The sequence below is a fragment of the Schistocerca piceifrons genome, chromosome X, assembly GCF_021461385.2.
Source record: "Schistocerca piceifrons isolate TAMUIC-IGC-003096 chromosome X, iqSchPice1.1, whole genome shotgun sequence".
NCBI classification, from domain to species: Eukaryota; Metazoa; Arthropoda; class Insecta; order Orthoptera; family Acrididae; genus Schistocerca; species Schistocerca piceifrons.
In genome coordinates this window covers 607,807,599-607,834,233 of record NC_060149.1, presented here as the reverse complement: position 1 = coordinate 607,834,233, position 26,635 = coordinate 607,807,599, and the positions used below count along the sequence as shown (strand labels likewise).

Sequence of the window (26,635 nt, the reverse complement as noted above, 5' to 3'; positions counted from 1 at the left end):
ACGTTGTTAGCGTTAGAAGGTTTTCTTGAAACAGCCGCCTCTAACATGAGGAACAGACGCTGCCCACAAGCCGCCCAATCTGGGTACAGACGCTTGCAGTTATAGATTTTTGGTTCCTCCGCTCTCTCAGCCGTTGGGAGTTAAAAATTCCTCATGCGCCTATTATTGGGAATATTAATATCTTTTGTGTGTGTGAACTTTTACTGAATATATCAATCAGTTAAAACTCTAAACTTTTATTTATAGTGATAGTCTCCTGATCCTGCTAACTAAACAGCAAGTAGGAACATTTTCTTTCAGTGAATACAAAGAGTGATGTGGACTTGCAGACAGGAAATTATGGTCAGTATGTTCTCCAGCCGGCCGGTGTGACCGTGCGGTTGTAGGCGCTTCAGTCTGGAACCGCGTGACTGCTACGGTTGCAGGTTCGAATCCTGCCTCGGGCATGGATGTGTGTGATGTCCTTGGGTTAGTTAAGTTTAAGTAGTTCTAAGTTCTAGGGGACTGATGACCACAGATGTTAAGTCCCATAGTGCTCAGAGCCATATGTTCTCCATCGCATTCTGGCTGACCACAAAAATAGTTCTCAGGCTCTTGTAAATGGCGAAGATTATTATTTAATTTACCCGCCGCCCCACACCTCCTACTCTAACCAACTCTTTTCGCAGCTACGGGACATCGCCCGCCTACTGCATGCCCTCGGGGTTTCCGGTTCGGCTCTGTCTCACTTCTCTCCATCGTGATTTCCATCTTATCTCTTTGTCCTGTTCCTTACATTCTCTCCTGAATACTCTCCTTGGTTAGTTCCTTGACACTGTATGCATATGGATGTCTTCTGGGGTGTGAAAGCCTCTATCGCTCTGATAGTTTTTTTCTTTTTTTTTTTTTACAACAATATCTGTAAATCCCCCAGTCACGTCTTCTGCTGGTACGGAACACAATCTTTTGAGTGCCATGTATGGGAGATTTACCACAGAACTGATGGCCACTTATTGTGCCCTCTGCCATATTAAATGGTCCTCCATTACCCGAGTTTTGTTACATACGAACTTGATGAATGGCCTTCAGGCTGTTGCCTGATGTTTTTCCCGACACTCCTTGGTCTCTGGCATCCAAAACCTTCTCGCCAAACTTGACTATGCTGCTTCTTTGGTTGATTTCCTTTCGGTTCCCAGCCATCCTGGGCTATGAGCTTGCTGATCGCCTGGCTGGGAACGGTAACCACCTACTCCCCATTCTCCATGACCCTTCCGGGGATGGATTTATGGCTTCACACCAAATTTCTTTCCTCTCTTTTGTAAGCCAGCCGTGCCTAACAGACTTTGTACTCTTAAGGGGACTCCTAACACTTGGCGTTATTCTCTCCACCTCTTCAGAAGAGAATCCTCCATTCGCTGCCATTTTTGCATTCGCCATACCAGGTTGATCCAGGGCTTTGTACTCTGTAATAAGCCCCCCCCCTCCCCCCTTTTGTAGTTGCACTCCTCGCCCAAACGATTCATATTTTATTGGCCAGCCCCCACTTTTTGGCCCTTTGCACTCTCCCGCTCTCCTTGCCTTGGTTGTTAGCAGACGACCAAGTGGTTATGTCTGTCCTTTTTTTTTTTTCTTCGTGAAAGAGGTTTATCCTCCCAGATTCAAGTACATGAATTTCCTTCTGGAACTGGAGTTCCTCATCTAGCGTTTGCATCTGTTTGAGAGGCCTTCGGCCTTTTCGCCACATCGCTCACGTTTCCCCATCCTTTTCCCGTCGTTGTGTCTGGTCTTTTGTGTCTTTTTTCCATTTTCTTGTGTTTTGTTTGATGGTAAGAAAAGAAGGAAGGAAGATTGGGTTGTACGTGCCATCGGCATCGAGATCATTAGAGAGGGAGCACAAACGCGGATTGTGTCAAGGATGGGGAAGAAAATCGGCTATACCCTTTCAAAGGAACCATCTTGGCATTTGCCTGGAGCGATTTAGTGAAATCACAGAAAACCTAAATCTGGATGGATGGCCAGACACAGGTTTGAACTCTTGAATGCGAGTCCAGTGTGCTAACCACTGCGCCACCTCACTCGATTTCTTCCCATGGTGTTGTCCTCACTGTGTCACGATCATGGTATGGTACAGTATGGTGTGGGGATCGGGATGGGCCAACGGCGGTCGCCCAGTCTCGCATAGCGTCTCTGGCGTGGCCCCCTGCTCTCGCCCCAGCCCCCTCCTGTTCTTTACTCTGCCTGCCGCCCCAATGTGTTGTCTGCCACTTCGTTTGCCTTTTTTCCTTTCCCATCTACTGGACTGTGCTGTTGGTTAGTTTCTGCCACCGTGCATTGTGGGATTGATGTCCTCGCTGTTTGATCCACCCCCCCCCCCCCTCTCAATCAACAAAGTACCCAAACAGGCGATACGTTTCCATTGATCTATGGTCCAGTCTTGATGATCGTGTTCCCACTGCAATGTGCAGCCGCGTTGGGTTAGCACGAAAGCGCGTAGGGGTTGTCTGTTGCAGAGTCTCATGTTCAACAGCATGGACTCAACATTGTGGTCCTAATGCTCCAAAATACTTGTGCCTGCACAAGCATTGTATTCTATCGTCAGGCGTATGGGAACGAACACATATGAATAGATGAAGCCGGCCGGCTGTTCGTGTGCTACCGTCGTGAGTAAATACGGAAAGTGCTTGATGCATAGTGAAACAACGAGTACATGACAAGGCATTGGACGTCCACACCTCTAAACAGAACGTGAAGTTCGGAGGCATGCCCACTCTATCCTTCTATAACAATACCATTCTTCACAAAGATCAGAGGTTCATGCCGAAAATTATACAGTCACACTGTCATTTAAATCAACACACAGCTCGCTTAGGTGTCCGTGTGTGGTTTCCAGGTACTTACTTATAATCATCATTTGGCTGGTTCTCTGCTCTTAATCAGACACACAATGGAAGCACAAATGACTCATTTAACACGATTCGCAGACAGATGAGATCAGGTGCCAGAGTTGCATTTAATGTTAAGTAAATATGTGTATTTTAGTTGGCTGCGAGATCCGAGGAGCTGTTCTAGAAAGTTTTTTCTTATTCTGTGCACATTATTCCATCCTTGCGGAGTGTTATGTACCATGTGTAAGCCTTTAAGTGACTACGATGAATACATAGTAGTGTATAATGTCATGTTCATGAATTTCATACTATACGCAGTGCGGATAAAAAAATGGTTCAAATGGCTCTGAGCACTATGGGACTCAACTTCTTGAAGGTCATTAGTCCCCTAGAACTTAGAACTAGTTAAACCTAACTAACCTAAGGGCAGCACACACATCCATGGCCGAGGCAGGATTCGAACCTGCGACCGTAGCGGTCTCGCGGTTCCAGACTGCAGCGCCTAGAACCGCACGGCCACTTCGGCCGGCTACAGTGCGGATAGGTTTGAGATTTAACCCAGGTCACAGGACGCAAAGTCTTGAAATCAAGAGTCTCACGCTACTATTTTTCCTTGCCTTACCCCTCAGTTTGAGGTAGGGCCCGTGAGACAGCGTCTGCAGCGCCATCTGCTTCCTGTAACGGCTGACGAAGAATGTTAACACACAGTAACCCAAGTTCCATACGAACTACAATTTGCGGACAGCATTGGTTTTCTATTATTATTTGAAGAAAACTGCTGCAGAATCGTATCGAATGCTTGTAGAAGTTTTCGGCGAACATGCTCCTGGAAAAAACAGAGTGTTTCGAGTGGTTCAAAAAATTCAAAATTGCTGATTTTGACGTGAGAAACGAGGGCGAGAGACCACTGAAAAAGTTCGAAGACAACAAATTGCAGGCCGTATTGGATGAAGTTGATACTGAAACTCAACAGTAACTCGCGGAACAATTGAATGTGTCGCAGAAAGCCGTTTCTCTTCGGTTGAAGGTTATGGGAAAGGTGCAGTAAGTAGGAAAATGGGTTCCGCATGAACTGAATGAAAGATAGTAAGTAAATCGAAAGACCACTTCTTAAATACTACTCGCCAGATACAAAAGAAAGTCGTTTCTCCATCGAATAGTGACAGGTGATGAAAAATGGATATATTTTGAGAATCCTAAGCGTCGTAAATCTTGGGTGAATCCAGGCAAACCATCGATATCCACTGCAAGACCAAATCACCTATTATGAGCTGCTAAAACCTGGTGAAACCGTTAACACTGATCGGTACCAACAGCAAATGATGGATTTAAATCGAGCATTACGTGAAAAACGACCCGAATATGGAAAAGGGCAACACAAAGTCACATTGCTCCGTGATAACGCTCCATCACACACAGCAAAACGCGTCAGGGAAACGATCGTGGCGTTCAGTTGCAAAATACTAGGGCATGCGGCTTATTCTCCAGACCTGGCTCCATCCGACGTGTATCTATTTCCATCACTGGGACACGCTCTCGATGAACAACGCCTTAATTCGTATGGAAATGTACGAAAATGGCTCGCTGACTGGTTCGCTTCAAAAGAAGAACTGTTTTTTTGGCGTGGCATTCATAGCCTGCCGGAGAGGTGGTTGAAATATATAACTAGCAATGGAAATTATATTGAATAAAATACTGTTTATCAGTTTCAAACAAAAGACGTGTAATTGTTGCAACGAAATTCCGGTTTCATACTTCTACACCTGGTATTCTGCGAAATGATTACGAAGCTGTTCACGTTAAAGCGTTTTCATCTGCAGGATGTAGTACTGTTAGACAACCGCAAACGAGAGAGCTGGTGGTCGCGGTGCAACGAGGCAACTGCGTGGCGCAGTTACAGAGGACCGGACTTGTTACTGACCAGTGCCACAGAACGACAGCTCATAATGACTTTCGACTAACGTATAGGCCCCTCCGGAGGCGGCAGAGACAACAGGCTCAGTTTGTCAACATGTACTACGAGCGGCGTGAAACGTCATTCCAGAGCACTCTAACCCCGTCCCTGGACTCGTTAGTTGAAATATGCGATCAGAATGGAATGGCAAACAAAGGCTTTCTTCTTAATAGTTGCACAATGCCACTTTATTGTACTCAGCATCTCTTAGCAACTTTCAGAACGTGTACCCCTATACTGTACTTATGAAAGACAATGGAAGGAATTTAATGACATGCTATCACCAGTCTTCCACAGAAAGTTATTCAGAATGGAGGATTATCAACATCTCCTCAATGCGCTAATCGTGCGTTACTTTAGGGATTCCATTTCTTCCCTCTCCACTGTCTTTCTTCCATCAGTGCTGGGCGTTAGGCGGGATTCGAGGCAAGACTCCCTTACGCTCCACATATTTTACTCATGCACCTGGTTATTCAGCATTCACAAAACATAATTATCCTCAATTTATTAAAACTGTTGACTGAGGTACCAGTTTCACTTTTCCACGATGTTGCTCACATTAACAACCGAAACAAGAAGTGAAACATGAATAATTTTTTTACTTAGAATCAGGTTAAAAAAATATGAAATTTATCTTTCGTAATCTTCTGGACCATTGTGACGAGATTATTAATAATCAGTTATTCAGCCTTTCCATATAAACGCAGCGTGTGGACAGTCGTGTGATCACGCAACAAAGTGACCTCTACTGTTTCTTTTATTCTGTAGCTTCAGGTCAGGTTTTCTCCTCTCTCTCTCCCTGCCCTCTCCTGTGTGTATGCGTATGTGTGTGTACATGTTCGTTTACTTTTTTGTTTACTAGATCCTTATAATAAACGGTCTGGTGCAAATATTATTTTGCACCATCCAGACATTATAAAATACTTTTGAATGACAAGCACGTCTGCTAATGCTGCTTCCTGTGAAACAATGAGCTTAAAGAACATAGAGGTCACCTTAATAAGGGAATTATAAATTGTTTAGATTGGTATTCTGAGACAAATTGCTGTTTGCAGGGCTTTCAGCAGTTTTATTGGATTGTGCTGCTGCTTGCAAAGAGCTGCAGCTGGTTGTCAGTGGCCTCGTTGATGCTCAGATACTTCACGTTGTTCGAAAAATAGCCCACAATCGTGAAATTACACGTGTGACATTACACTTTGGGACGTTCCAGTAACATTTTCTACCTCATTCCGTGACTGATAAACTTCTGTATTATCAGTGGTTTACCATATTACATTTTACTGTTACCTATGATGCTAAGACATTGCACTAACTTCACTCTCAACAAACACCAGCATAGAACAAGGACGACTCCTGGTGTTCTAAGCAGCTTCATTAAGCATTTAGGTTTTAAAAATGACTATCTCGCAGAGACATTCTTTCTAAATTTTTTAGTTACAATATTGAAGTGTGGCATCTAGATGGCTTGTCTAGGTATCATCTGAATGCACACGCTCCATCTCCTGACTCCCTTTAAATGTAATTACAATAAAACATCCATTTAAGATATCAAATTAAAATGAATATGTGTCCTTATCTAAATACACACAAAGATTCGTTATAAAGCCAGTATATATCCTGAATATAAATTACTTCACTTTGAAAGGAGTTTTAGTATAGTAAAGTACTGGGAAACGCTATTGTTTCAAAAAAATAGTCCAAATGGCTCTGAGCACTATGGGACTTAACATCTGAGGTCATCAGTCCCCTAGAACTTAGAACTACTTAAACCTAACTAACCTAAGGACATTACACACATCCATGCCCGAGGCAGGATTCCAACCTGCGACCGTAGCGGTCGCGCGGTTCCAGACTGAAGCGCCTACAACCGCTCGGCCACACTGGCCGGCGCTATTGTTTCATTTTGGCACTCACTGTAAATAACATAAACAATTGATCCTGGATGACGCAGACTGCTACGGCCTGAGGTAAGGTTAGATACAATGTGTGCCGGACTGAGACTCGAACTCTGGACCTTTGCCTTTCGCGGGAAAGTGCAGACTGAGTTCCCCATGCACGACTCACGACCAGTATTGACAGCTCTGCGTCCTCCAGTGAATCTTCTCCTACCTTTCAAACTTCACAGAAATACATTTGGCCGCGAAAGGGAAAGGTCCCGAGTTCGAGTTTCGGTTCGGTACACAGTTTTAATCTGTCAGCAAGTTTCAACTGTTCGGTAACGTTGAGTACAAGCTCGAATCTCTCTAATAATGCTTCCATGGAGCTTGCGCGAGATGTATGTAGCAGGAACTGATGTATAGTTTGACCCTTCTAGAACCATATGCTGTCAGAACTTTCACAGTAAATCCTACAGCGAAGTACAATGCGTCTCTTGTAGCGTCTACCACTGCAGTTAGATGAACATCTTCGTGGCACATCTGCGCTAACTAAACCAACTCGTGACGAAACCCGCTGCTGCTCACAGGATATTCTCTGTCAGTACCACCTGGTAAGGTCCCAGGATGAGGAGTAATACTCACATACGGGTCCAACGAAGGTATTATAAGCTACCTTCTTCGCACGTTGACTTAACTTCCTGATGATTTTTCCAATGGCTCTCAGTCTGTCATGTCTTTCGCACTATTAATTTTATGTCGCTCCGTACACACACTCCCGCTGTTCAGTAGATGTGACTGTTTCTCGTAGCATCATTCACCAATAGCCTTATGGAGCTTCTGGTGTTATTCACTAGTTTCATTAGTTCATTTATATTCAAGCTGATTCAGCTCTGACGCTCACTTCAGTTATTTTCGGAACTGTTTAAGATAACGTAATTCGGTTTTCATACAAATGAGTTGTGTAAAAGTTGTCACTAAATGACGTGTAGTCTTTTTTCACAGCTATATTAATTACAGAGATGTCGCTATCAACTACACTTTTTCAGATGAGAAAGGTTTATGAAGGTATTCAGTTTTCAAAATAATCAGCAATCGACATACGTGAACGACACAGACAAAACGAAAGATACAGGTCTATCGTGCAATTTATTAGTAGCATCGCAGAGGTCCAACACTATGTTTCCTCCTTATACGATATGACATTTTTCTTATTTTGGATACGCAGTTACGTACTTCTGCATGAGACAACAATGAGTTTCATGTTGAGTACAGATAAATCCTAAGTTCTAAATAATTTAATCAGTCCGAAACTAGTAATCGGATTTTGATGAGTGAAATGCTGTTGAATTGGTCTCGTTTATAGCTACGAATGCAGAAGTTACTACAGATCTATATGAAAAAACGTCCTGTGGGAGAACTGTCCTACATTTCACCTTGATGAAAACAGAATTACGACAATTTACGACAATTTAAACTATACCGAAAATATCTGAGGTGAAAAGGTAGCTGATTACCCTGTGTACTGTGAAGAGTGATGGTTTCATAACACTCCTTTGGGGTACGCCCGAAGCCACTTGTCTGTCTGAAAATTTCTCTCCATTAAGACAAACATACTGTGCTGTAGTTGCTAGGAACTTTTCAATCCAATCGCGAAGCTGGTCTGATTTTCGTACGTTCTTATTTTGTTCGTTAGGCACAGTACGGAACTATATACAATGCCTTCCGGAAGTCAAGAAACACGGCGTCAACCTGGATGCCGGTATCTGCTGCCTTCTTGTTGCGTGGACGAACAGAGGAATGTAGGCTTCAGAAGAAGTTGCTTAGAGAATCCATGTTTATTCCTCTTGAGCGCGTTTTCGGTCTTCAGAAAGATAAAATGAGTGAGTATTAAATTTGTTTCAAAATTCATCAATAAATTGACGTAAGTGATATAGGATTATAGTTGTATGCATTTGTTCGACAATCCTTCTCTATAGCGGAAATGGCCTGCGCGTTTTTCTAATCACTTGGAATGCTTTGTTATTCCAGAGACCTACGACAGACTACCACTAGAAGAGGAATAATTTCGTTCGCATACTCTGTGGAGAACCGTATAGGTATGCTTGTCAAAATCTGTCTTTTTGGTGTTCGTGTTACCACTGCAAGGAGGAAACTCAGTACCATCTTCGTCAGTGAAACCATTTTCGAAAACGGAGTTTAGTATTTCGACCTTTTCTCTGTCATCCTCCATTTCGTTGCCAGTATGGTAACTGAGCAACTTTGTAGCTAGTTTTGACCCATTTACCGACTTAACGTAAGATGAAAACTTCTTAGCATTTCTCGTCATATCAGTAGAAGCCGATTTATTTTCAAACCTGTTGAACGCTTCACGCATGGCTCTGCTTGCTCTCGTTTTACATACTTCAGTTTTTTTGTCAGCGACGTTTTGGCTACAGTTCAGTATGTAGTGAATATCTCTTTGCTTACGAAGTAATTTTCTAACACGGCTGTCCAACCACAGGAAGTCTTCCCGACCAATACTTAGCTCGGCACATACGTGTCTATGGCACACTGTACAATAGACAGATCTTAACTTCTATCAATTTGTAGGCCATAGTTTCAATCTCAGAGAAAAATGTTTGATGTCGACTGTTGAGGTAATTCCCCAGGTGATCAAAAAGTCAGTATAAATTTGAAAACTTAATAAACCACGGAATAATGTAGAAAGAGAGGTAAAAATTGACACACATGCTTGGAATGACATGGGGTTTTATTAGAACCAAAAAAAAAAACAAAGTTCACAAAATGTCCGACAGATGGCGCTGGACAGCAAAACGTCAGTGACTGCCCATGACAATCGTGTATAAAAGGAGCTGTAATGAGAGAGAGAATCTGACCGTGTATGGCATCCCGGTCTCCTCTTTAAACTCCAAACCTACGCCCTGCCTATCAATTTTGTTCATCTGGTCGCTTCCTTCCTCTCGCACCGTCCTTCCTATGTCACCCTTCACAACACCAACTCCCGTATCTTTTATCCCACGGCTGGTGTTCCCCAGGGTTCTGTCCTCTTCCCTCTCCTTTATCTCTTGTATACAGCTGATATGCCCAAGTCACCCCCACCAGTCCACCTTCTCCAGTATGCTGATGACACCGCCTTCCTGGCTCTCTATCCTACCCTTCAACAGTCTCAACGTACCCTCCAAACCCACCTTAACCAGTTCACCACTTGGTGTAACCAGTGGTTCCTCCGTCTCAACCCCTCCAAAACCCAGGCAATCATCATAGGCCACACCACTCGCTCCTTTCGCCTCCATGATTTCTACCTCACCCTTTATGGTCGTCCCATCCAGCTCACCCCCACCCTGAAATACCTTGGCCTCACCCTCGACCGACACCTCACCTGGACCCCTCATCCCCAGACCGTCCAGCAGAAAGCCCATTCCTGCCTCTGCCTTCTGAAACTCCTGTCTGGCCGGACATGGGGATTGCATCCTTCTACCATCCTCCACACCTACAAATCCCTCATCCGTCCTATCCTCTGCTATGCCAGCGTTGCCTGGATCTCCCCCCCCCCCCCCCGCTTTTACAAGGCCCTCCAAATCCTTGAACGCCATGCGCTCCGCCTTGCCTTCCGTATCCGCCTTCCTTCCCCCACATGGCTCCTGTATGAACTGATCCCCTTCCCCGACCTCCTCCTGTTCCTCCAACATCTCCGCATCCTTTACATTGTCCGCAGGCTTGATCCCCCCCCCCCCCCACCCTCTGGTTTCCTCCTTCCTCTCCACCCCCCGCCTATTGCCGCGCCTCTATCGCTGTATCCCTCCCTCTCTCCACCTCCACACCCTCCATCTCCTTCATCAGGGCAATTTCCAATGCCTCCCCCTCCCGGATGACGAACTTCACTATGACATCTACCCTTCCTTCCAACTATAACCTGGCCTTGTTCCCCCCCCCCCCCTCCCCAGGGCCCCCCATTTTCCTCTTTCCTTCTTCTCCCAGAGCGGATTTTCCTCCTTTCCCCCCCCCCCCCCCCCCTGAGACCCTGCACCCCATACTTGCCTCTTTCCTTCCCACATCCCTCCCTACCTGGCCCTCTTAAGCGTGCCCCCCGCTCTTCTCCCCATCTCTTCCCCTCCCTCCCTTCTTCCAGTCTCCCTGATCTCCTTGCGCCTGGCAGATCCTCTGTTTTGATCATCGTCAGTGTGCCACATCAGTGTTGTGTTTAGTGCTGTTTCTCCTGTGCGTCAAGAGGTGTGATTTTAATTGTGTACTGCCTTGAGGTTTGCCATCAGTGTTTGTTATGTGCTACGCCATCCGTCGATACCTTTTATGCTCCAGGCATACTGTGCCTTTTGTTCTTTTAATTGTCACAGTGTGTGGCTTTTTGTGTGTGCTACTTTTAAACAGTTTTTTATCTCAATTTTTACAGTCACCCCGTTTTTTGTCTATCGCCTTCCATGATGTTCCCCCTTTTTCTATATCTATGTTCACCATATTCTCTCCTTTGTTATTTTTAAATGTCTTCTATTGTTTGTTCTATGTCTTTCGGCTGAAGAGCAGCGCATATGCTGCTGCCAGCCCGCCCCGATGGGGAATTGAAATACAATAAAGAAAAAAAAAAGAGAGAGAGAGAATCAGATGCGCCAGCAGTCGTAGCATGTTGACGTTACTTGAAATGCCGCTTTTAGTGAAGCTGTATTATCAGAATGGGGAATGTGCTAGTTCAGCGTTGCGATCCTATCGCCATAGGAAGGGGATTCGAATGGGTAAAGGTCCGTTGACAAATGCAGCTGTGGCGAGAATGATTTCGAAGTTCGAAGCCATGGGTTGTTTAGACGATAGACCCCGTAGTCGCCGACCGAGCACAAGGCGTAATGCTGCTGAGACGGTTCAGGAAGAGATGGAGACTGTAGCGGGTTCGTCTATGCACGGGGAAGTCAGCGCTCGTGCAGTCGCACGTCGCATGGGCATTCCATACACTACTGTTTGGTTGGCACTGAGGCGTACCCTCCGATGCTATCCGTACAAAATCCATCGGTATCATGAACTGTTACCTGGCGATTTAGTGAAGCGGAGGGCATTTGCGGTGTGGGCGCTTCAAAAGATGGCGGAAGATGACGATTGGTTGAGTAACGTGTTGTGGACCGACGACGCTCATTTCACGCTCCGAGGGTCTGTCAACGCCAACAACTGCAGAATTTGGGCTACCGAAAATCCTAGAACTGTGGTGGAAACTCCATTGCACGACGAGAAAATCACGGTATGGGTTGCATTTACCATATCTATCGTTATCGAGCCTTTTTTCTTCGAGGAAATTCGTGATTCTGGTTTCGTAACTGCTACCGTGACGGGTGAGAGGTACGCCGATATGTTACAGAATCGCATCATCCCCAGCCTGGCTGATAAACACCTGCTGGAACGTACGATGTCTATGCAGGATGGCGCTCCACCCCATATTGCTGAAAGATCTCTTGCGCGCGTCGTTTGATGATGATCGTGTGCTCAGCCGCCACTTTCGTCATGCTTGGGCTCCCAGGTCCCCAGACCTCAGTCCGTGCGATTATTGGCTTTGGGGTTACCTGAAGTCGCAAGTGTATCGTGATCGACCGACCTCTCTAGGGACGCTGAAAGACAATATCCGACGCCAATGACTCACCATAACTCCGGACATGCTTTACAGCGCTGTTCACAACATTATTCCTCGACTACAGCTATTGTTGAGGAATGATGGTGGACATATTGAGCATTTCCTGTAAAGAACATCATCTTTGCCTTGTCTTACTTTGTTATGCTAATTATTGCTATTCTGATCAGATGAAGCGCCATCTGTCGGACATTTTTTTAACTTTTGGAATTTTTTGTTCTAATAAAACCCCATGTCAATCCAAGCATGTGTGTCAATTTGTACCTCTCTATCTACATTATTCAGTTCTACATTATTCAGTTTTCAAATTTATACTGACTTTTTGATCACCCGGTATGTTTCTTATCTCACTTACTAATCAGAAATATCTTCCTACGTCTCTATTGACAACTGTTGTTCATCAATGCTATGACAGTCTCATAATCACTGATCCCTTGTTCGGCGACACTTGAATTGAAAAATTCTGGCGTGATTACAACAAGGAGATCTACGACGGAACCCTCACGAGTTAGTACTTAGTTTAACTACTCAAGGTAATTTTCGGATAACGCATATCACACAAATCTCTGTCCCTATAAACCACCCTAATACCTTTGAGTCCTCAGTCTGTAGCTGGTAAGATGAAAGTTTCCCTTAATACAATAACATTAGCAGGAAGGTCACGCCCTTCTCCAAGTTTTCCCTGAGACGTCCGCCACTGTGGCTCATGACGCAGGGGGAGGGGGGCTATAAAAATACGCGATTATCAGGTTTCATTCACGTTTAACACTTATCTAAACCTAATTTTTTGCATCCGAAATCTGCACTAACCTCACTAGGTATTATTGCAATATTAACGGCTACGAAAACGCCTCCATCACCGACCGTCACCTCTGCAATATGCATCCCTATCACAATTTAAACTTCCATTAGGATTCTTTTCTGGTATCGCCTAACTTTCTACTTCTAGTCTTATGTGAGCTTTATTACGTTTAAATGTCATGCTAGTTCTGAGACCATTTCACGGGCGCTTCTGCAATCAACTAATACTACGACGTTTGAAAAAGGTTCATCCGGTTTCATAATTCTGTATATTGTACGTGAACTTTGGGATAAATTTTGCATCAAAACAAAAAGCTTAGGTTAGCGCGTTATAAGTTGGTGGTTCATGTGATTGCCGGCAGGGGCGGTAGCAAGGGGGGAGGCTATGGGGGTTATATTCCCCCCCCCCCCCCCCACCATCGAGTATCATATTACACTGGATAGAATGACTTCAGAAATCAGCGAATATATTACTCCAACAGATTCAATCATATTTTCAGTTATTATGTAGCATATAGGTTGCAATGTATTCCAAACACATTTTAACAAAAGAATAAGAGCGAAAAATAGCTTACTACCTGAACCAATAAATATCATCTAACTTAAAATAGGCATCTTATTATTTATTAATACACATTTTCTACCTTGAACTCCAAAACAAAAGCTACTTTAAGCAACACCAAATTTTACCGATTTGTCGGCAGAGGACCCCAACTCTCCTTTTGTTAAGCCATATTCCATTCCCCCAAACCCCTCCCCCCCCTCCCCCGTTAGCCCCACTCCGCCCCTTGACCGACTTCTAGTATCGCGCCTGATTGCCGGTAGAAGTCCCTCCAGCGCAGCTACCTCGCTCGCTCTCTTGTTGGTCACCAATTGTATCGAGATGATGTTTTTGTTTTTGAAACTCCTTCTACATTAACAATTTCTTTGTCTGATCTGCAATAACGAATGCTACCGTCAGTTACTAATGGGGCTGATATTCTACGCCCTTCGAAATTAATACGTAATTTTTATCGAGCCATTACTGAGGTTTCCGTAACCTAGAATACCAACGTCACTTTACACTTTATTTGCTGACCTACTAAACGCTTCCTGTGTGTAGTGCAAGCCAGACTTTTTAAAGGGGTCGGAAGGTCCTAAATTCTTTAGCTGACAGCGAAAGTCCAGACATCTTCATCCAAGATCGTCACAGAAACGTTCAAGCCACTGGATTAATCGCTCCACTCGGCTCCAAAACAGAGAACCGCGATCAGTTCTAGGAACAAAGCTGGGAAACGCAAGATTAGTTTCTACCCCACCTTCGGAGGTAGGTATCTTCACAAGTTCAGTCAGCCGTCTTTAGAAAACGATTATGGCCTCTGAATCCAGATGGCAGGCACCATTCGTGCCGACATGAGCCAAGATTTGCAGTTGGCTGCAAGCAGCGCACTTAATAGTTACTGGAAAAGCGCCCTCTATGTCTCAAATGAGAGCTCCAGGCAGACGTAACGAAGAGGTTTTCCCGATAGACTCAATTGCCTTACTTTCCCAGCTTTGGAAGTCTCGATGACTGGCACACCCAACTTATTCTCTTGTGCAGACCTTGCCAGAAGACTGGCCGCAATCACAACAGACAAGGCGTCCTGTGCTGGCTCAAATCTACTATCAGCAATAGGCAGACCTTAAATCTGTTTTAAGACGTGAGGGGATAACCGTGCGGCCAGTAAGTACTTTCGCTTTCCATCAGAGATTCGCGATCTCGTAACATTTTGCTATTCACTGCTGGGTGAGAATGAACCAGTCAAGTCAGGAGTATCGGAAGGCGCCGCGAAATCGGTGATCCCAAGTGCCTGTGCGGGGATCAGAGGATCCACGGGTTTCGTCTCGGGCGCCTCAATGCCTCCGCAGTCCAGGGGAGCAGCCCCAGACCTGTCCACCGTGGTCAACGCAGGTTCCAGCTGTTTCCAGGGAGTGGCCAGTTCCCCCTTAATCGAGACACAACAGAAACTGTCCCTATCCATCTTTATCTGCGTTCAACGGTACAACGAAAGATAATCACCTAACCGAAGCAATCGCACGATACAATTTGACTGCTGGTGCTGGTTATCAATCATGTGTCAACAACTGGAGGACTGCTGACTTTTTGCAGCTAGTTCAAATTGAGTCGGTAGTGAGGCGTTTTGGCAGCTTGACATAGCACTGCAAAGACAGATAATTCGCTACGATTAGACTTTAATAGCACAACACAACAATAAATAAAAAGATTCAAAGCAGAAACATACAATAAAACGATTAGCCCAGGCTCTCTGTGCAGACTAATTACTGCTGCTACTGCTGCTGCTGCTCACGCCAAGGACTAGAGTATTACGCTACGAAGTCAGCTCATGCGACACTAACGCTCGAAAAACACGCGAGCACCTTGGCAAAATTAATAAATATTTCTCATTACAGACAGACGGCTATTATTCACAGGAGAACGTTAGAAAATGGATAAACTAAACGCTGAACAGAAACTTCTTACAGTTGTTGCTAGTGCCTGCTCGCTACCAAAAATGGTTCAAATGACTCTGAGCACTATGGGACTCAACTGCTGAGGTCACCAGTCCCCTAGAACTTAGAACTACTTAAACCTAACTAACCTAAGGACATCACAAACATCCATGTCCGAGGCAGCTCGCTACCGCTAGACTGTTACTATAGTTTCAAAAACGCCAAAAATATACAGCAAACTCCGAACCTCAAAAACATTGTGTGAACATTATTTTCAAAAGTATTGTTTGACAAATGTTACAGTTGCAATAACACAGTATTCTATAATTATCGTTTTGGAAACAGTGATTTAGGATTAGGCGAGTTTTGGAAACCTCATCTGACTTTGTATTATATCGGCGCGGGGATAAAGTGTGCATAGGAATAGTTCTTTGTTACGCATAAAATAAACATGTACGTTCAGAATTCAAGTTTAAGAAAAAAGTGGATTTAACTGATTTTACAACCTTGTGCTTTTATGTTCAGCAATCGCTTCAAACTCTGTAATTATTACTATGCTATCATTATTTATATTAACTAATGGAAGGCTGGTTTGATACACTACGGGATAACATGTCCTTTGCTCAAGACACTTAAGTTCGGGTAATGTCGGAGCTATTGGTGTAAACAAGAGGGTACTGCTAGAAAGTGCGACAGGCGTTTAAAAGGAAAAGGAATTATGGTACCATGTTTAGACCTTATTGGAGATAGCACATTAATATAACGCAACTTTTTTTATTTCAAAATACGGTTAACATGTCCTCTTATTTTCCATGCGCTTTGTGGAGGTCCTTTAGTTTTTGTTGCACCAAGGGCCCCGACCGACCTAAATGCTCTACTCGATAGGTGTAATTGAACCACTCATCGGCGATGCTTCTAGCCAGGAACAAATTAATGATGTAAAAGAAAGGAAGTTAATTATAGTTAAGAAACTGAATTATAGTTAAGCAATTGTCCCTTAAATGGGGAGTGACCAGAACAAAATACACCATCTGTTTGTAGAAAACGTCTTGTGCAGTATGCCTTCTTGACAACCAGGAGTCATAATCTTATGTGATCCGCCGAATATGACAGTAAAAGACCGTTCCCATGACTCACTTGACCAAGACACATGTTCTGGTCCTCTCTAATCCAATAAAATGATCACGAACTAAATTTGCAGAAGAAATGAATTCTAGAGTTTAATGTTCGATCGACATCGAAGTTGCTGGAACGAGAACACTATCGTGGGTGGACAAGAACAGTGAAAAATACCAGCAGTGTCTTATGTCGGGAAGCAACGGAAAACCTGAATTACACCACTGACAATTAAAATTGCTACACCACGAAGATGACGTGCTACAGACGCGAAATTTAACCGACAGGAAGAAGATGCTGTGATATGCAAATGATTAGCTTTTCAGAGCATTCACACAAGGTTGGCGCCTGTGGCGACACCTACAGCGTGCTGACACGAGGAAAGTTTCCAACCGATTTCTCATACACAAACAGCAGTTGACCGGCGTTGCCTGGTGAAACGTTGTTGCGATGCCTCGTGTAAGGAGGAGAAATGCGTACCATCACGTTTCCGACTTTGATAAAGGTCGGATTGTAGCCTATCGCGATTGCGGTTTATTGTATCGCGACATTGCCACTCGCGTTGGTCGAGATCCAGTGACTGATAGCAGAATATGGAATCGGTGGGGTCAGGAGGGTAATACGGAACGCCGTGCTGGATCCCAACGGCCTCTTATTACTAGCAGTCGAGATGACAGGCATCTTATCCGCATGGCTGTAACGGATCGTGCAGCCACGTCTCGATCCCTGAGTCAACAGATGGGGACGTTTCCAAGACAACAGCCATCTGCACGAACAGATCGACGATGTTTGCAGCAGCATGGACTATCAGCTCGGAGACCATGGCTGCGGTTACCCTTGACGCTGAATCACAGACAGGAGCGCCTGCGATGGTGTACTCAACGACGAACCTGGGTGCACGAATGGCAAAACGTTATTTTATCGGAATAATCCAGGTTCTGTTTACAGCATCATGATGGTCGCATCCGTGTTTGGCGACATCGCGGTGAACGCACATTGGAAGCGTGTGTTCGTCATCGCCATACTGGCGTATCACCCTGCGTGATGGTATGGAGTGCCATTGGTTACACGTCTCGGTCACCTCTTGTTCGCATTGACGGCACTTTGAACAGTGGACGTTACATTTCAGATGTGTTACAACCCGTGGCTCTACCCTTCATTCGATCCCTGCGAAACCCTACATTTCAGCAGGATAATGCACGACCGCGTGTTGCAGGTCCTGTACGGGCCTTTCTGGATACGGAAAATGTTCGACTGCTGCCCTGGTCAGCACATTCTCCAGATCTCTCACCAATTAAAAACGTCTGGTCAATGATGGCCGAGCAACTGGCTCGTCAAAATACGCCAGTCACTACTCTTGGTGAACTGTGGTATCATGTTGACGCTGTATAGGCAGCTGTACCTGTACACGCCATCCAAGCTCTGTTTGACTTAATGCCCAGGCGTATCAAGGCCGTTATTACGGCCAGAGCTGGTTGTTCTGGGTACTGATTTCTCAGGATATATGCACCCAAATTGCGTGAAAATGTAATCACATGTCTATTCTAGTATAATATATTTGTCCAATGTATACACGTGTATCATCTGCATTTCTTCTTGGTGTAGCAATTTTAATGGCCAGTAGTGTACAATAACTAGGACCTCGCTGCTTCCGGATGCAAGTCCAGCGTCGAAACCATAGCATCATCGAACTTGGTACTTGTGTGGAACAATTTCGGAGGAATGGTACTTCCACATGTACATTGTATGAATGCTTACAACATTTATGAAATGAAATTTGTTATGTCTCCAGTACTGAAATTGACTAAAGGACATTCGTGCTTTTGTTTAGTCAGCGCGGGAACTTCACAGCCGTGCAGTAGCTTTAGACACATAGATGTACACTATAACGGTTGTAGAAGAAACAACGTTAAGGCAACTTCCCCATCGAAGACTGAACAAAAACTAATCTTGTGAGAGCAAAAGTTTATTTTTCTTTCATAATGCAGGCTATTAGAGAATAAAGAAGGCATAATTTCGTTGATAAATATGCTGTCAAATATACTTTCATGTTTATCGTCTACTTAAGAATATATATTATCCGTATTTTGCAAACAATATTTCTTCGTATTATCATTGATGCATATTTCACCTACTTGTGTTAGGCATGACCAGTGGTTTTTATACTTCCTATTCCTTTCGTGTGCCCATTGGATCGTGTATAAGCGCTGGCTGTACACAGTACATGTTTGCAAAGAAGTGTATGTCACAATTAGGCATTTAACTAGACAACTTTGATTTTGCTAAGCAATGCGTTTAACATTGCTGCTGGGTGAGCTAAAAAATAAAAGAACCATCAGCAAGGTCAAGTGCATTTTACAGCAAAAGCAAGGTTATATCAAGTGAAATGCCTAATTGTGACATAAAGTTAATCGGAAACGCATTTGTGTTCCACTAGTCCATTAGTGCTTACACAAGAGCCTATGGGCACACTTTGCCACTTTCATTTGTTGATGTCATACGGGATAAGATTTTCTGAAAACTCAGATGAGACAGGAAGAATGTCTTTATCTGAAAATCATGCCATCCAGAAAACACAGGGTGTTGATTCACAGACATACATTGTAGTACATTTTCTTGTTTACGAGACTTGTGGCTGAAAACTTGAACTTTTAAACGGAAGAGATGCATTGAGCCAATTATCTCAAAGTAGAGGAGCGAGTTTTATGTTGTGAGCACATCCTTAGCTATTGCTGAAAACCACTGGCGGTACTTGCACATCCTTAGCTATAACTGAAAAAAGTTGGCGGTGTACTAAGTGGCATATGTATTTAACAGGCTTCCACTACAGTGTAAGGTGTTTGACCTCTCAAACTTACATTATTTGCAGGAATATCTCAGTCCGGTTAATTGTGTTACAGGCATGTTATTCACTAAAATGAACATAATAGTTGAGAGTATAGTTCATATATGAGGTGTATGTGGTTGTGCGATTACAATTTCTAGTCTCTATCACTGATTGGGAATAACCAAAGCTGTTCCTGTAAAGAGAGTCCAGAATAGTTTATCTGATGTAGTCATATTGTTTTGCGGTTTCCTAAATTATCCAAAGTGAGTGCTGGAATGGTTGCTACTATTAGGGCATAGCCAACACCTCTTCCTCTCCTTCCACATTTTTAAAATTTATGAAATGAGATACCGATCAGCATAAGTATTTGAAAGCCATGAAAATCCATAAGTGGTCTGCCACGACTTTCTGTACAAATGGAGCCAATCCATAAGCCCTCAGTGTGACTAAGGTGCTCTGCGACAGGCAGTTGACCATACCGTAAGTGGTAGCGTACCCAGGACCAAAAGCAGATCTATATGAACAGAAGGACGCTGCAGTTTCTTGGTTGGATAGCTTAGACGTTAATATATAAGGACTACGCCTGCCGCCTATGTCTTTTAATCCAGTCAGCTTCATTAGTGAAGACTTATAGTTCCTTTCATTGTTCTTTTCATTACTTATCGTACTGTTCATTTTAATATTCTTTTTATTGCTGGCTTTAATATCCATTCAACTGGTTATATTCATGTACAATTTATTGTTCCCTTTATTGGCCATTTTTGCTAGGCATTCTACAGTCCATTTCGTCACACATTGTGCTGTTCATTTTACAGCATATTTTACGTCTATTTTATAACTAATGTACATAAAACTTGTATTTGTTTCTTAGCTCCTCATCTGGAGTAATTTAAATGTCAAATGCGCCATACGTATCCAAGTGTCTACGCCAAACGATAAATAAAAATAAATAAATAAATTGAGGTAAGTACTTACACTATATGTTTATTATAATCATTATTATTCTACATTCTATATTCCGCAAATCACCTTATGGTGTGTAGTGGAGGATACTTTGTGTACCACTGTTACTTCATCAGTTTCCTGTTCCAGTCGGGGTTGGTGCTCAGGACGGTGGATTGTTAGCGAGCCACAGTATGAGTCCGCGTCTCTCCAATTCAATGTCCTTTCGCGAGATATACAAAGGAGGAATCAGCATATTGGTCGAATCTTCTACAAAAATGCGCTCACAGAATTTCAATACTAGGCCAAGTTATCCTCTGTAGGAATCAATATGAATTTCACATACAATGGCCGTGTAAGCCCAGCTCACTCTATTCATCCGTTGGACCCAGAAGACGAGATACCGTCGCCCAGGTTGGTGCCGTGTTCCTTGACTTCTGGAAGCTGTTCGTCACGACTACCAAGCTTCGTGTGTGCTCGTAGATGGAGCTGTTCCATACAGAGAAGTCGCAACGGTAGAAAAATGTAACGAAATGCAGGAAGACCTGCAGAGGATCGAGCTTGGTGCAGAGGCTGGCAGTTGTCACTCAGCATAAGCAAATACAATGTGTTGCAACGCCCATATAGTACTAGGGACAGAAAGTTGGCTGAAGCCAGACGTAAACAGTAATGAAATCCTAAACTCAGATTGGAATGTATACCGCAGAGACAGGCTGGACAGTGCAATAGTATCGAAGGAAATTGATGGAGATCCGAAATGTGAAATGATTTGGGTGAAGGTCACGGTTAAAGCAGGCTCAGACATGGCAATTGGATGTCTCTATAGGCCCCCTGGCTTAGCAGCTGTTGTGGCTGAGCACCTGAAGGATAATTTGGAAAATATTTCAAGTAGATTTCCCCACCATGTTATAGTTCTGGGTGGAGATTTTAATTTGCCGGATATAGACTGGGAGACTCAAATGTTCATAACGGGTGGCAGGGACAAAGAATGAGCAGTTAAACAGAGAACCGACTCGTGGCGATAACATCTTAGACCTTCTGGTGACAAACAGACACGAACTACTTGAAACAGTTAACGCAGAACAGGGAATCAGCGATCATAAAGCTGTTACGGCATCGATGATTTCAGCCGTAACCAGAAATATTTAAAAAAGTAGGAAGATTTTTCTGTTCAGCAAAAGTGACAAAAAGCAGATTACAGAGTACCTGACGGCTCAACACAAAAGTTTTGTCCCAAGTACAGATAGTGTTGAGGATCAGTGGACAAAGTTCAAAACCATCGTAGAGTATGCATTAGATGAGTATGTGCCAAGCAAGATCGTAAGAGATGGAAAAGAGCCACCGTGGTACAACAACCGAGTTAGAAAACTGCTGCGGAAGCAAAGGGAACTTCACAGCAAACATAAACATAACCAAAGCCTTGCAGACAAACAAAAATTACGCGAAGCGAAATGTAGTGTGAGGAGGGCTATGCGAGAGGCGTTCAATGAATTCGAAAGTAAAGTTCTATGTACTGACTTGGCAGAAAATCGTAAGAAATTTTGGTCTTATGTCAAAGCGGTAGGTGGATAAAAACAAAATGTTCAGACACTCTGTGACCAAAATGGTACTGAAACAGAGGATGACAGACTAAAGGCCGAAATACTAAATGTCTTTTTCCAAAGCTGTTTCACAGAGGGAGACTGCACTGTAGTTCTTTCTCTAGATTGTCGTACAGATGACAAAATGATAGATATCGAAATAGACGACAGAGGGATAGAGAAACAATTAAAATCGCTCAAAAGAGGAAAGGCCGCTGGACCTGATGGGATACCAGTTCGATTTTACACAGAGTACGCGAAGGAACGTGCTCCCTTCTAGCAGCGGTGTACCGTAGGTCTCTAGAAGAGCGTAGCGTTCCAAAGGATTGGAAAAGGGCACAAGTCATCCCCGTTTTCAGGAAGGGACGTCGAACAGATGTGCAGAACTAAAGACCTATATCTCTAACGTCGATCAGTTGTAGAATTTTGGAACACGCATTATGTTCGAGTATAATGACTTTTCTGGAGACTAGAAATCTACTCTATAGGAATCAGCATAGGTTTCGAAACAGACGGTCGTCCACGAGACTCAGAGGGCCATAGGCACGGGTTCACAAGTAGATGCCATGTTTCTTGACTTCCGCAAGGCGTTCGACACAGTTCCCTATAGTCGTTTCATGAACAAAGTAAGAGCATATGGACTATCAGACCAATTGTGTGATTGGATTGAAGAGTTCCTAGATAACAGAACGCAGCATGTCATTCTCAATGGAGATAAGTCTTCCGAAGTAAGAGTGATTTCAGGTGTGCCGCAGGGGAGTGTCATAGGACCTTTGCTATTCACAATATACACAAGTGACCTTGTGGATGACATCGGAAGTTCACTGAGGCTTTTTGCAGATGATGCTGTAGTGTATCGAGAGGTTGTAACAATGGAAAGTTGTACTGAAATGCAGGAGGATCTGCAGCGAATTGACGCATGGTGCAGGGAATGGCAACTGAATCTCAATGTAGACAAGTGTAATGTGCTGCGAATGCATAGAAAGAAAGATCCCTTATTATTTAGCTACAAAATAGCAGGTCAACAACTGGAAGCAGTTAATTCCATAAATTATCAGGGAGTACGCATTAGGAGTGATGTATGGATGTTGATGTAAATGTAGATAAACGGAAAGACCCATAATTGTATCATTACACGATGGCCAAAAAAGCATTGGAAACTTGGAAACAGTCACACCTATTAAATTCCTGGCAGTATGCTCACGAAGCGATTTATAGCGGAACGATCACATAAAACCAATCGCAGGGAAGACAGATGCCAGACCGAGATTCACTGGATGAACCCTCATTAAGTCTAATCTGCTCACTATGGAGGTAGCTGACGAATTCCTTCGACCAATACTCGAATATTTCACGTCTACATCTACATCTACATCCATACTCCGCAAGCCACGTGACGGTGTGTGGTGGAGGGTACCTTGAGTACCTCTATCGGTTCTCCCTTCTATTCCAGTCTCGTATTGTTCGTGGAGAGAAGGATTGTCGGTATGCCTCTGTGTGGGCTCTAATCTCTCTCATTTTATCCTCATGGTCTCTTCGCGAGATATACGTAGAAGGGAGCAATATACTGCTTGACTCCTCGGTGAAGGTATGTTCTCGAAACTTCAACAAAAGCCCGTACCAAGCTACTGAGGTTCTCTCCTGCAGAGTCTTCCACTGGAGTTTATCTATCATCTCCGTAACGCTTTCGCGATTATTAAATGATCCTGTAACGGAGCGCGCTGCTCTCCGTTGGATCTTCTCTATCTCTTCTGTCAACCCTATCTGGTACGGATCCCACACTGCTGAGCAGTATTCAAGCATTGGGCGAACAAGCGTACTGCAGCCTACTTCCTTTGTTTTCGGATTGCATTTTCTTAGGATTCTTCCAATGAATCTCAGTCTGGCATCTGCTTTACCGACGATCAACTTTATATGATCATTCCATTTTAAATCACTCCTAATGCTTACTCCCAGATAATTTATGGAATTAACTGCTTCCAGTTGCTGACCTGCTATATTGTAGCTAAATGATAAGGGATCTTTCTTTCTATGTATTCGCAGCACATTACACTTGTCTACATTGAGATTCAGTTGCCATTCCCTGCACCATGCGTAAATTCGCTGCAGATCCTCCTGCATTTCAGTACAATTTTCCATTGTTACAACCTCTTGATATACCACAGCATCGCCTCCAAAAAGCCTCAGTGAACTTCCGATGTCATCCACAAGGTCATTTATGTATATTGTGAATAACAACGGGTCTACGACACTCCCCTGCGGCACACCTGGAATCATTCTTACTTCGTAAGACTTCTCTCCATTCACAATGACATGCTGCGTTCTGTTATCTAGGAACTCTCCAATCCAATCACACAATTGGTCTGATAGTCCATATGCTCTTACTTTGTTCATTAAACGACTGTGGGGAACTGTATCGAACGCCTTGCGGAAGTCAAGAAACACGGCATCTACCTGGGAGCCCGTGTCTATGGGCCTCTGAGTCTCGTGGACGAATAGCGCGAGCTGGGTTTCACACGACCGTCTTTTTCGAAAGCCATGTTGATTCCTACAGAGTAGATTTCTAGTCTCCAGAAAAGTCATTATACTCGAACATAATACGTGTTCCAAAAATCTATAACTGATAGATGTTAGAGATATAGGTACCACAACGAATGGGTAGAGGAAATAAAGAAGATCCATAGACTGCCCAACTAAGGAAAAATAATTACATACATAAATAAGAACAAAATAGTATTTCACAAACTCACCCTCTGCACACCGGCGCAACAGAGACTTCCAAACAGCTGAGACCTGGATAGCTGGTGAGGAGAAGGCCGTCGACTAGGACGCTGCGGCGTGTGACGGGCGACTGTAGCGAGCGTGGCTGCGCGCAGCCGAGGCCAGGGTCACGTAGAGGCGGACCCGTCAGACGGCTCCCACTGACCTACCGTCTGGCCTGCATCTGCCGCCTCGGCACCCCTCATTTCCTGCTCCGCTAACTCGACCACCGTCATGCACGCACTCCTGACCGTTTCCCAGCTACCATTTACGTCCCCACTTATGATTGCTGGCCTTGTTGTTTGAAGAAAGTGTCTCTAACCGGACTGGACGCATTACCTTGTTTCTCCGTGTCTTTTCCTTGCTTTCCGTCTGCCCTATTTAGTGTGTTTTCCAGCTATTATACAAGAATTTCGTATTGAACACGAACTAATTCTTCCCAGGCCAACTTATGATTTAAAGTTTTCGTTAAACTTACCAGTTATGGATATTGTTGACACAGTGACCGTATATTAATTGAATAGAAATTACAGATTCCTACGACCAGTCGCTTATGAAATAACGTCTGTTAGCAGCAGCTGTTCTCGGATGTCAGTACTTTTGTTATGATGAGTGATGGTTAGTAAGTAAGCTAGTCCATGTTAATAACTTGAATGCGAAAGGAACACTACGTCTTCATTACTAAATCGCTGAAAATATTTTGATGAAATTTGGCATGGAGTTAGCTTAAACACTGAGGAAAAACATAGACTACTTTAGAAAGAAAAAAAGAAAAAATCGATCCCTAAAAGGTGGCAGAGGAGAGAGGAACTTCTTTTTTTACATCAGTGAACACAAACCGTGTCAACAAATTTTTAAAACAATCTTCTGCTCCTTTTTTAAAATTGAGTAGTTTTACTAACCTTTTTGAGTATTATTGATATCTTTAAATATGGTATACGCGAATGGGATGCAGACGACGCTTGCGCGGAGCTCAGTGACTTGGTGAGTTTATAGACTATTTCGTAACAGCGTGATCCCAATGTTTACTCTTGAGCGCATTTTTTGAAATTTTAAAAAGAATTGCAACAACACCTACCTGCACAATTTTTCAGCGATATATTGTGAAGATACAATAATAAAATCCGATCTCAAGCTCTAGAACCGTATCGAAAACTATTAAATTGCGAAAGGTTTAGGGAACATATTAACGTAATTTATTTCACGATATCCTTCGCAACCAACTAATTTCTCCAGTACGTTGAGTCTATTTTCGGCTTTCTCAGCAGCTCTGTTTACGTTTGTCACCCAATTTGATTTTTGATCCATAAATAACCCTAAATATTTGGGCGAGGTTTCACAACGCTCGAAACAGACAAGATACTCCTACACGTCAGTGTTGACCATGGTCTTCAATTTGTACGAAAATATTGCAATATGGGAACGGGAAATGAGAAAACTGCTCTCCGCAGTGTCCCTCGTTTCGTGCTACGAAGGACCGACAAAAGCACATAGATAAGTTCCAGATACGCGAAATCGCCTCCGACAAACAATTATGAACTAAATAATTGCTATTGGTGAATTTTATTGGCTGAGAGGTAATATTTGGCGTAATCTAGGACCAGTGACATCCAGCAACTAAAATGCAAATGTTCAAATGTGTGTGAAATCCTATGAGACACACACATCTATGCCCGAGGGAGGACTCTAACCTCCGCCGGGACCAGCCGCACAGTCCACGACTGCAGCGCCTGAGACCGCTCGGCCAATCCCGCGCGACAAAAACTAAAATGCGAACGTCAGTTTTTCGTAGGTCTGTGTAAATGAAGTGTATCCGACCATG

At 43.7% G+C, this 26,635-nt stretch overlaps 1 protein-coding gene across 2 annotated transcripts in view; it reads right to left on the bottom strand.

The window, feature by feature from the left end:
- Nucleotides 1–24,921, bottom strand: part of LOC124723166 — a 246,139-nt gene extending 221,218 nt beyond the window's left edge. Inside the window, exon 1 of one of the 2 annotated variants that reach the window (XM_047248365.1) lies at nucleotides 24,804–24,921. The gene's annotated coding sequence lies outside the window, so the exon portion shown is untranslated. The remainder of the gene's footprint in view (nucleotides 1–24,803) is intronic. The other variant, XM_047248366.1, reaches the window with a different exon arrangement.
- Between the last annotated feature and the right edge of the window lie 1,714 nt (nucleotides 24,922–26,635).